This window comes from Furipterus horrens, unplaced genomic scaffold (genome assembly GCF_987537825.1).
Source record: "Furipterus horrens unplaced genomic scaffold, mFurHor1.1.pri manual_scaffold_4, whole genome shotgun sequence".
Classification (NCBI taxonomy): domain Eukaryota; kingdom Metazoa; phylum Chordata; class Mammalia; order Chiroptera; family Furipteridae; genus Furipterus; species Furipterus horrens.
This window is the reverse complement of record NW_028327174.1, coordinates 176,143,901-176,153,612: the sequence shown is the minus strand read 5'-3', so window position 1 is coordinate 176,153,612 and position 9,712 is coordinate 176,143,901. Positions and strand designations below refer to the sequence as shown.

Genomic DNA, 9,712 nt, shown 5'->3' with positions numbered 1-9,712 from the left:
CCTGGGGACTGGAGCGACTTCCTCCCCTCCCTCCGGTTGCACGTGGGGTGGCTGATGTAAGACCTTCCTTGGGGGCTTCCCAGCCCGCGGAGCTGAGGTACTCCGGGTCCCACCTCGCGGCTCCCGGACGCGGGTCTCGGTCCGCGCTTGGGCGTTTGCTGGAGGGGCTAGGGGGAGGCTTTACGTCCGGCTTCAGGGGTCCGTAAGGCCAGGTTCGACCGCGGATGCTCGACCTACCAGCCCGACGCCCGCGAAGCCGGGACACGTGAAGGGAGCGCGCGCGGGACCTGCGGCTTTCGGGTTCACCTTCCGCTCCCCACGGAATGGGTCAACAGCCCGACCCTCGCCGTCTCCTTGGCCGAGTGGTCATGGAACGGCCACGCGGACCCCCTCCGGAGCGTTGTACCTCGTGGCACCGGGTGGAGTCGGCCTTTGCTGGGCGGCTCCGGCCACTTGCCCCAGCCACAGAGGAGCCCAGCGTCCCCGAGTTCAGTAGAATCTCCCTGGGTTTCTAACATTTAAATGTAGGCTAGAAAGGCAGCAATTAGCATTTCTAATGAGGCCTTGGAGTTTTAGAGAGTTTTCCCGAAGACTTTTATCCCATTATTCCTTAGGGGACCCCTGTGAGGTGTGTGAATTCTTGATGGTCTCGGTTTGGGTGAAGCTTGGCAGGTAGCCTTTGTAGTGGTCTGGTTCAGAGAGCACCCTGAGAGCCAGGGTTAGAGCACTAAGTTTGCTTTGCAGACCTCATAGAGGAATATAAGCTTATATTCAGCTTAAAGTAAGTAAATACGTCATGTGTCTAATCAGATGCCATCTTCTAATATAGACAAAAGGCTCCAAAGACTGGGAACAACTTGTGAATAAACAATTCTATGCATCAACCTAAGGTTTTCTTTAAGACTCACCCCCTTCCATTTTACCTGTGGCAAACAAAACCACTTATATCCATTTTTAAAGTATGTAATTAATCAAAATTTCAAAGTAAAAGGAAGTTTTTAAAAGGCTATGGAAAAAAGGCAAAAACTTTCTAGTATGTTGTTTCCCAGCTCTGGTATTTAAAATGTTCACCTTAGCAGACATCTCTGTGACGGGAGAAAAGGATGAGGGAAGTATTTTCAGGACACCACGGGAGGTCTGTGAGGTCATGAGACCCGCGGGGCCATAAGATGAAGGCTTTTACGTAAAACTAGCACATCAGTTCCATGACCTAACAAGCAGGAACTGATCATGCACTTTTAGAGCTTAATGTGTTCTGTTTCAATGAATCCGAAGACAACCCTGTGAAGTAGATCATATTTTAATCATTTTACACATGAGGAATCGAACCTTAAACTGCATGGCCAACAAGAGGTGGAGCTAGGATTTAAACCCTGATGGCTCTAACTCCAAAGTCTGCCATCTTTTCTGCTACACCATCAGCCTCACTGGAATGGAGTCCTAGAATGAGAGCCTGATTTGGAACATGAGGTCAGGAACATTTGCAGAGGACCTTTAGTACCAAACAGAACATTCAGGTGCCATCTTGCAGGTAAAGGGAAGATTGTGAAGGAGCCTGGATCAGGGAGCTCTGTGCTAGAGAGCGGTAACCTGGTGGCTCTTGGGGGAGGTGGTACTGATGCTTAGTGAGAAACCAGGCAGATCTTGGGACCCTGTCCTCTCTGCCCGACTCAAAGGCATGAAGGACTCTTTCCTCACTAGATAAATGTTTCATAAGATTAAGCTACAAAGTAATTAATAACCATAGCCACAATGTGCAGCAAATAAAAAGAAAGCAAAGGAGCCAAAGGAGGAGAGACTACAGACCCGGTACTGTCCCTTCTGACACAGCCGGTGCTGGCATGCACCTCTGTGAACAAAGAGCATGTGTTCCAGTGACATGCTTCTTTGTCAGGGGCTTCACTGCCAGAGGCATAAATAACACAGGCAGAACAGGGTGTGTCTCACTGCCCTGCCAACATCTGCCACTGGACTGTCAGTCCACAGCCTTGAAGGGGCTGTTGTCACAGTGCCCTGGTTTGGAATATTGCTGAACTTAACATCATTCTAAGTGTGCATCTGGGTGTGAGAGAGAACTCGAATATATAATTGTATCTAATCCATGGTTATTATCATGTTCATAGCTATATGGATTTGAATAGGGGCTGGAAGGGAATAAGGAAAAATGAAAACAGCTTATTTATTAGGGGGTCTGAATTATGGGTGAATCTTTTTACTTCCATTGACATTTGTGTTTGCTTAATAAGTTATGAAAATATCAAGTAATGCCTGGTTTTGGCACCCCTTTTAGCCTTAAAACTGCCTGTTAATCAGAATATGTGTGTATTCCAATAAGCTCCAAAATGAGGCGAGCACTAATTTGTTAACTCCTTGGACCTGCTCTCCACTCCATTGCCTCAGCACCAAGCAGGTCATTTGTCAAATCATCAGAAGATCCAAACCTTCCACAGATTTTGTGGCTGGAAACAAACTTTAATAAATCTGAAGATGAGAGGAAACAGCCCAATTCAGGCATTGATTTAACTGGCTTTGAAATCAGTTTGGCAGAATGACACCCCTTTTTCTTTTGTAAAGACAATATATGAAGCTAATATATAATATAGGGTGAAGAAATCATTACTTAAAAAAAAACTAAACATTTCCATTCATACTCCCCTCTGCTATATACATGTGTATGCATTCCTAAATCTACCCTCTGACATTCCATAGCATGGAGTGTGTACCTGTTACAGCAGTTAGACAACACATGGGGAGTTGAAGGATCTAAAATTTCAACTACACTGAGCTCACGCAAATATTTCTGGATGACATAAATGGAGAGTAGGAGCCTGGGCCATCTTTAGAACATAAGTGGTCTGCAAATGTGTTATGTTGAAAATAATGTTGCATGTACTCAAGAATACTATCTAGGCAGCTGAGATTGTTGAGACAAAGGGAGGGGGAGAGGCAAATAGATGAAAATTGGGTAAGATATGAGATCCTGTGAGTCTCTGGATGGTAAAAACAGGGGGGAGGATGTCAGGTGTGTAGGCAGTTGTAGGTCTAGTATGGGGCCCTTGCCAAGGGAACCAGGTTCCTTTCTGCTCTGAAACAGCTTAGAGGTGATAGGGCCTTCCTGGGGCAGCAAGGAAGAGCTATGACTACCAACATTAGGTTTAATATTTATTAAGTACCAACCTTATGCCAAGTACTATGCTTGGAACTTTCATGTATATTGCATTTCACTTAATCCTGGCAGCAGCTCACTGGGACAACACTATAATCCCCTTTTATGTTTAGGAAACAGACTCAGAGAAGCCAAGTGGAATTCACCTAGCTGAGTAAGAATCTGGGTTTCTCTGTCATTAAGTCTCACCGTAATTCATTTTCAATACTTGGATCTACCAACTGCTTCTAAAAAACCTTTTTTGTTTTCTTCACTTCAAGAAGATTTACATGCTCATTGTATGGGGGGAGCAGGGGAGAAAAAAAACACAGAAAATAAAATTTAAAAATTAAATTCCTACCATTGAGATACACCCACATTAAAGGTGTATATTCTTGCAGCTTTTTTCTATATTATATATAATTTTTTAAAAAAAGAATTTTAAGATCAGATAAGATTTCTTTTAAAGATTTTATTTATTTTATTTTTAGAGAGAGGGGAGGGGAGGGAGAGAAACGTCAATATGTGGTTGCCTCTCGCACACACCCAACCGGGGACCTGGCCCACAACCTAGGCATGTGCCCCGACCAGGAACTGAACTGGCGACCCCTTGGTTTGCAGGCTGGCACTCAATTCACACCAGCCAGGGTAGATAAGATTTATTTTGAAACTTGTTTTTTTTCACCTACAATTATGAAAAAATGAGTTAATATGATAAATATGAGTATTAACTTTGTTCAATGTTTTTCCCTTTTCAGAGAAAGACTCTAATGAGGCTTTTGGACAAACTACATAACCTCTCTGAGCCTCAGGCTGCTCATCTCAGGACTGTTATGAGGATTAAACATGATCATGTGGGTGAAGCTCCTACCTGGCACAGTGTCTGCCACAGTCACTGCAAGCCCCAGTGTCCCTCCCTTACCCTAAGTAGAGGCCCACAGCTTTCCGGCCTCCTCAAGGGCTATAGAAGTTCTGCTGTCCTCCACCTCCGCTTCATGTCCTTAATTTCCTGTGCCCCTCTGACTGAGAAAAGGGCTCACCCCAAACCAACGTAAGTTGACTCTTAAAAGGGGTGGACTCATTTTCTGTTTCATGCAGTCCATAGTCTCTCTTCATGAACTGGGACTGTGCTTCTGAGCTAGGCTGGAAAATATCTGAGTGGCCCCACAGTGTTGGATATGCTTCCCCTCCATAATTAGCCAGTGTTCCCACCATCTGGACTCTCCTACATAACAGGGATTTCCTTGTCCACACAGAACTATCCAAGAGTCCTGCTCCTGCTGACTGAACTTTCCCATCTGTTTCCGAGCTTGCTTTGCCAGCTCGAGTCCCGCCAGAGGCCCCTTGGTGGCCGTGCAAGGTAGTCCTTTCTCTAGGTTCTTGATACTCCTGGCATAATTTATGTGTTCCCTGATTTGCTAGTCTCATTTTGGTAAAGGCCAAAAGTCGCAGATACCCTCACCATTTTTTTTTATTTACTTTAAAAAATATATATTTTATTTACTTAATTTTAGAGAGAGAGGAAGGGAGGGAGAAAGAGGAGGAGAAACGTCTCTCAGTTGTGGGTTGCATCTTGCATGCCCCCAATGGCGGGGAGCGGGGGTGGGCGGAACTGGCTTGCAACCCAGGCATGTGGTCTGATCGGGAATCTAACCCACAACCTTTGTGTTCACAAAGGCCTACGCACTGAGCCAAACCAGTTACGGCTCACACTCTACTTCTTGAAAAGCAGGGCAGGAGCACCCTTCTAGTTGCTAGATGAGATGCTGTCGGATTCATTAATCACCTAATAAACCTAATTGGATCTTTTAAAAAGAAAGAAGGAAAGCAGGACAGCCAGGTTCCTTTTATGTCTATTTATGCATATCCTATAGAAAACTAGGGCCCTGGCTGGTGTAACTCAGTAGATTGAGCACCAGCCTGAGAACCAAGGGGTTGCCAGTTCCATTCCCAATCAGGGCACATGCCTGGGTTGTGGGCCGGGTCCCCTGTTGGGGGTGTTTGAGAGGCAACCAATAGATGTATCTCTTGCACACTGATGTTTCTCTCCCTCTCTTTCTCCCTCCCTTCCCCTCTCTCTAGAAATAAATAAATAAAATCTTAAAAAAGAAAACCTTGGAAACTATGCTTAACAAAGAGAAGAAAATTAAAATCTCAATTCAACGCTAAGCATGCACCGATCAGGTTTTGGTGTCTTCCTCCAGTCTTTTCTCTGTACACATATGGCCCTTTCTCAAGTCTCAGATTGCCAGAAGCATCATCTCATTAATAATAACAGCTTTTCAGGGAGGCAGCAAGGAGGAAACCCAATACATTAAATATTCATATTGATTATAAGAGACATCCTTACTTCAGAAATAGTAAGTAGTGAAAAAAAAAAAACTATAGTACCTAAGAAATACTATATATATTGTATTTTTAATTTTTTTTCAAAAGCAGGATGATACTGTAGCTTGCTTTTTTTTACTTGACAATATATTATGAACATACTTCCATGCCATTGAATAGTCCTCTACAATATATATTGCTTCACATTCTCCTACAAAATGAAAATAGCTTTTCTTTTTCTGAATGTAGAGGCAATACATATTCATGTAGCAAATTCATGCAATGCCAAAAAGTATAAAGAAGAAAATAAAAGCCCAAATCCTATTACGTAGTGGCAACCACTGTTAACATTTTTTTTGTATTTTCTGAGCTGTCTCTATGAATGTATATTCATATGTAAAATATATAAATGCATATACTGTAAATGGTGCTTTGTAACATGTTTTTATTTTTCACCTGGTAGTAAGTCACAGGGATTTCTCCAAGTCAATAAATATAAGTCTAATTCATCATTTTTTAAGTTCATATCATATTTCACTGTACAATGTAGCATAATTTATTCACCTGGTTTCCTACTGATTGACATTTAGGTTTTTCCCAGTTGTTCATCATTGTACATAACACCTTTCTACAGTTGGCTCCTTGAAATAAATTCCTAGAAGTATAATTCCTGAATCAGTTATATATATTTCAAATTTGGATATGCATAGCAAAATGCACTTCAGAGGCTGTACTGCTTTTATACTCCCATTAACACTGTGTAAAGCTTCCACTCACCCTTGCCTAAAGTAGGTATTCTCTTTAAAAGTTTTTTTATCAATCAGTTTTCAACTAATGACAAGGTTGAAAACCTAAGGGTGCCAAGATAATTCAATGTAAAAAGAATAGTCTTTTAAATAAATGGGCTGGGACTACTATATATCCACATGCAGAGGAGCGATATACCATATACAAGAATTAACTCAAAATGGATCATAGACTAAAATATAAGAATTAAAACTATGACTTGAAAGAAAACAGAAATAAATCTTCATGACCTTGGATTTGGCAAAGATTTCTTAGACCCCAGAAGTACAACACACCAGAGGGGAAAAAAAGAGATATATTGGACTTAATCAAAATGGAAAACTTCTGTGCTTCAAATGACACCATAAATAAAGTAAAAGATGCCCTGGCAGGTGTGGCTTAGTTGGTTGGAGCATCGTCCCACAGACTAAAAGGTTGCAGTTTCAATTCCTGGTCAGGGCACATAACCCAGGTTGCAGATTTGATCCCCAGTCAGGCATGTATGGGAAGGCAACCAATCGATATCTGTCTGTCTTGTCTGTCTGTCTGTCTCTCTCTCTCCCTCTCCTCTCTTTCTCTCCACAAGTAATGGGAAAAATGCCCTTGCGTGAGGATAAAAAGAACAGAAAAAAGTAAGACAATGCATGGATGGGAGAAAATATTTGCAAATCATATATCTAATAAGGGTGTTGTATACAGAATATAAAAGAACTGTTAGAACTCAATAACAAAAAGACAAATAACCCAGTTAAAGATGGGCAAGACATTTCTTCAAAGAAGATATACAAATAATAAGCAAGTGAAAAGAAGCTAAACATCATTAGGCATTAGAGAAATGCAAATCAAAACCATCATGAGATACCACTTCACATCCACTAGGATGGCTGTAATAAAAATGGACAAGTGTTGGTGTGGATGTAGAGAAATGGGAACCTTTGTGCTTTGCTGGTGGAAATGTAAAATGATGCAGCTGCTGTAGAAAACAGCTTGGCTGTTCCTCAAAAAGTTAAACAGAGACAGCAATTTCACTCCAAGTTATAAACTCAAGAGAATGAAAATATATGTTCATACAGAATTTGTACACCCATGTTTATAGCAGCAGCATTTATGATTCCCTTAAATTGGAAAAAATTCGAATGTCCATAAGCTGATGAATGGATAAACAAAATGTGATATATCCATACAATGGAATTTTTTCATCCATAAGAAGAAATGAGGTACTGACACTGTTACAACATGGATGAAACTTAAAAATATGCTAAATGAAAAGAAGCCAGACGTGAAAGCCAGCCACATAGTATATGATTCCATTTATGTGAAATGTCCAGAATGGGCAAATTTATAGAGTAAGAAAGCAAAGTAGTGGTTGTCAGAATTGGAAGGAAGGGGAGAATAGAAGGTGACTGCTAATGGCTATGGGTTTTCTTTTTGGGGTGATGAAAATATTCTGCAATTATATGGTGATGATATGGTTGCACAACTTTGTGAATATACTAAAACCCACTAAATTGTATACCCAAAAGACCTGAAAATGTAAATCCACACAAAAACTTGTATAGGAACATTCATAACAACGTTATTCCTAATACCCCAATGGAAATAACCCAAATGTCCATCAACTGATGAATGCTTAAACAAAATGTGGTATATATATGAGGTAAGCAGAATCATGTCTCTCCAAAGATGTCTGTGCCCTAATCTCTGCAATTTGTGAATAAATTCCGTAGGTGACAAAAGGGATTATGTAGATGTGGTTCAGAATCTTGAAATGAAATTATCCTGGATTATCCATATAGGCCAAAGGTCCTCAAAAGTTGAAGATGGAGGCAGAAGAGAAAAGAAGAGGGACATTTGACTGTGCAAGAAGAGATCAGAGTGATGTGACTTGATAAGGGTTCAATCTACCAGTGCTGGCTTTGAACTTGGAGGGTGCCTTAAACCAAGGAATGTGGATGACCTCTGGAAACTCGAAAAAGGAAGGAAACAAATTCTCGCATAGAGCCTGCAAAAAGGAATAAAACCTGTTTGGCTCAGTGGATTGAGCGCCATTTTGTGAACTACAGGGTCACCAGTTCGATTCCCAAAGAGACAAATAACTCAATTGAAGATGGCCAAGACATTTCTGGGTTGCGAGTCACCTCCCCAGTTAGGGGTGTGCAAGAGGCAACCACACATTGATGTTTCTCTCCCTCTCTTGCTCCTTCCCTCCCCCTCTCTCTAAAAATAAATAAATAAAATCTTTAAAAAAGGAATGAAACTGTCAGCAGCCTGATTTTAGCCCAGTGATAACTGTTTCATATTTCTAACCTATGGAACTGTAAGATAATAAATTTGTGTTGTTTTAAGCCACTAAATTTGTGGTAATTTGTTATGGCAGTAAATAGGAAACCAATACATTTATACAATATTTGGCCATAAAAGGAATGAAGTACTCATAAATGCTACAATATGAATGAAACTGGAAAATGTTATGTGAAAGGAGCCAGACACAAGAGGCCACATAGTGTAAGCTTCCATTTATCTGGAATGTCTAAAATAGGGAAATCCATGGAGACAGAAAGTAGCTTAGTGGTTGCCAAGAATGGGAGTAAGGGGGGTGACTGCTAATAAGTATTGGGTTTCTTTTTGGGGCAATAAATGCTCTGGAATTTGATAGTGGTGATGGTTGCACAACTCTGTGAATATATTAAAACTTACTCAATTGTCCACTTTAGAAGGATGAACTTTATGCTATATAAATACATAATATAAATGATATAAATATAAATTATATCTTATATAAATTATATGTCAAGTATGTAAATTTTATAAATATGAATATCTCTAAAACTAATTTTTAAAATTAATTAGGTAAGTTGATAGTGCTATCTCATTTTTATTTATTTTTCTTCATTTATTAGATGGGAAAGAGAGAGAGATGGATTGATTTTGTTGTTCCACTTACTTATGCATTCATTGGTTGATTCCTGTATGTGTCCTGACCAGGGATCAAGCCCACAACCTTGGGTATCGGGATGACACTCTAACCAACTGAACACCCAGCCAGGGCCCGTCTCATGGGGCTAAATTTTTTTTAGGTATTTATATGCTATTTGTATTTCTTTGTTAAGTTGTCTCTTGGTATTTTAAAATTATTTCTGAATAAGTGCTCTGTATAAAGAATGTTTACCCTTTGTCTGATATACATGTTCAAAGTATTTTTCCCCACTTGTTTTGATTCTGGGATGGATACAATCACACACTGGGGAGGGTGATGAAGATAAAAATCTTAATTTTATTTAGGATAAAACTAATCTTGCCCTGGCTGGTGTGGCTCAATGGATTGAATGCTGGCCTGCAAACCAAAGGGTCGCTGTTTCAATTCCCAGTCAGTGCACATACCTGAGTTGCAGGCCAGGTCCCTGCTTAGGGGTATGTGAGGCAACCACACATTGATGTTTCTCTCCCTCTCTT

At 40.7% G+C, this 9,712-nt stretch overlaps 1 long non-coding RNA gene across 3 annotated transcripts; it reads left to right on the top strand.

Moving 5' to 3' along the window:
- Positions 1–37: 37 nt before the first annotated feature.
- Positions 38–9,410, top strand: LOC150013432 (uncharacterized). 3 transcript variants are annotated; one of them, XR_016510811.1, is made up of 3 exons: positions 38–97; positions 3,904–4,196; positions 9,160–9,410. It is a non-coding gene; the product is annotated as an uncharacterized LOC150013432 (long non-coding RNA). The 3 variants fall into 3 exon arrangements; XR_016510810.1 differs by lacking the exon at positions 38–97 and adding an exon at positions 1,449–1,531; XR_016510812.1 differs by lacking the exons at positions 38–97; positions 9,160–9,410 and adding exons at positions 1,449–1,531; positions 5,228–5,717.
- Positions 9,411–9,712: the final 302 nt, after the last annotated feature.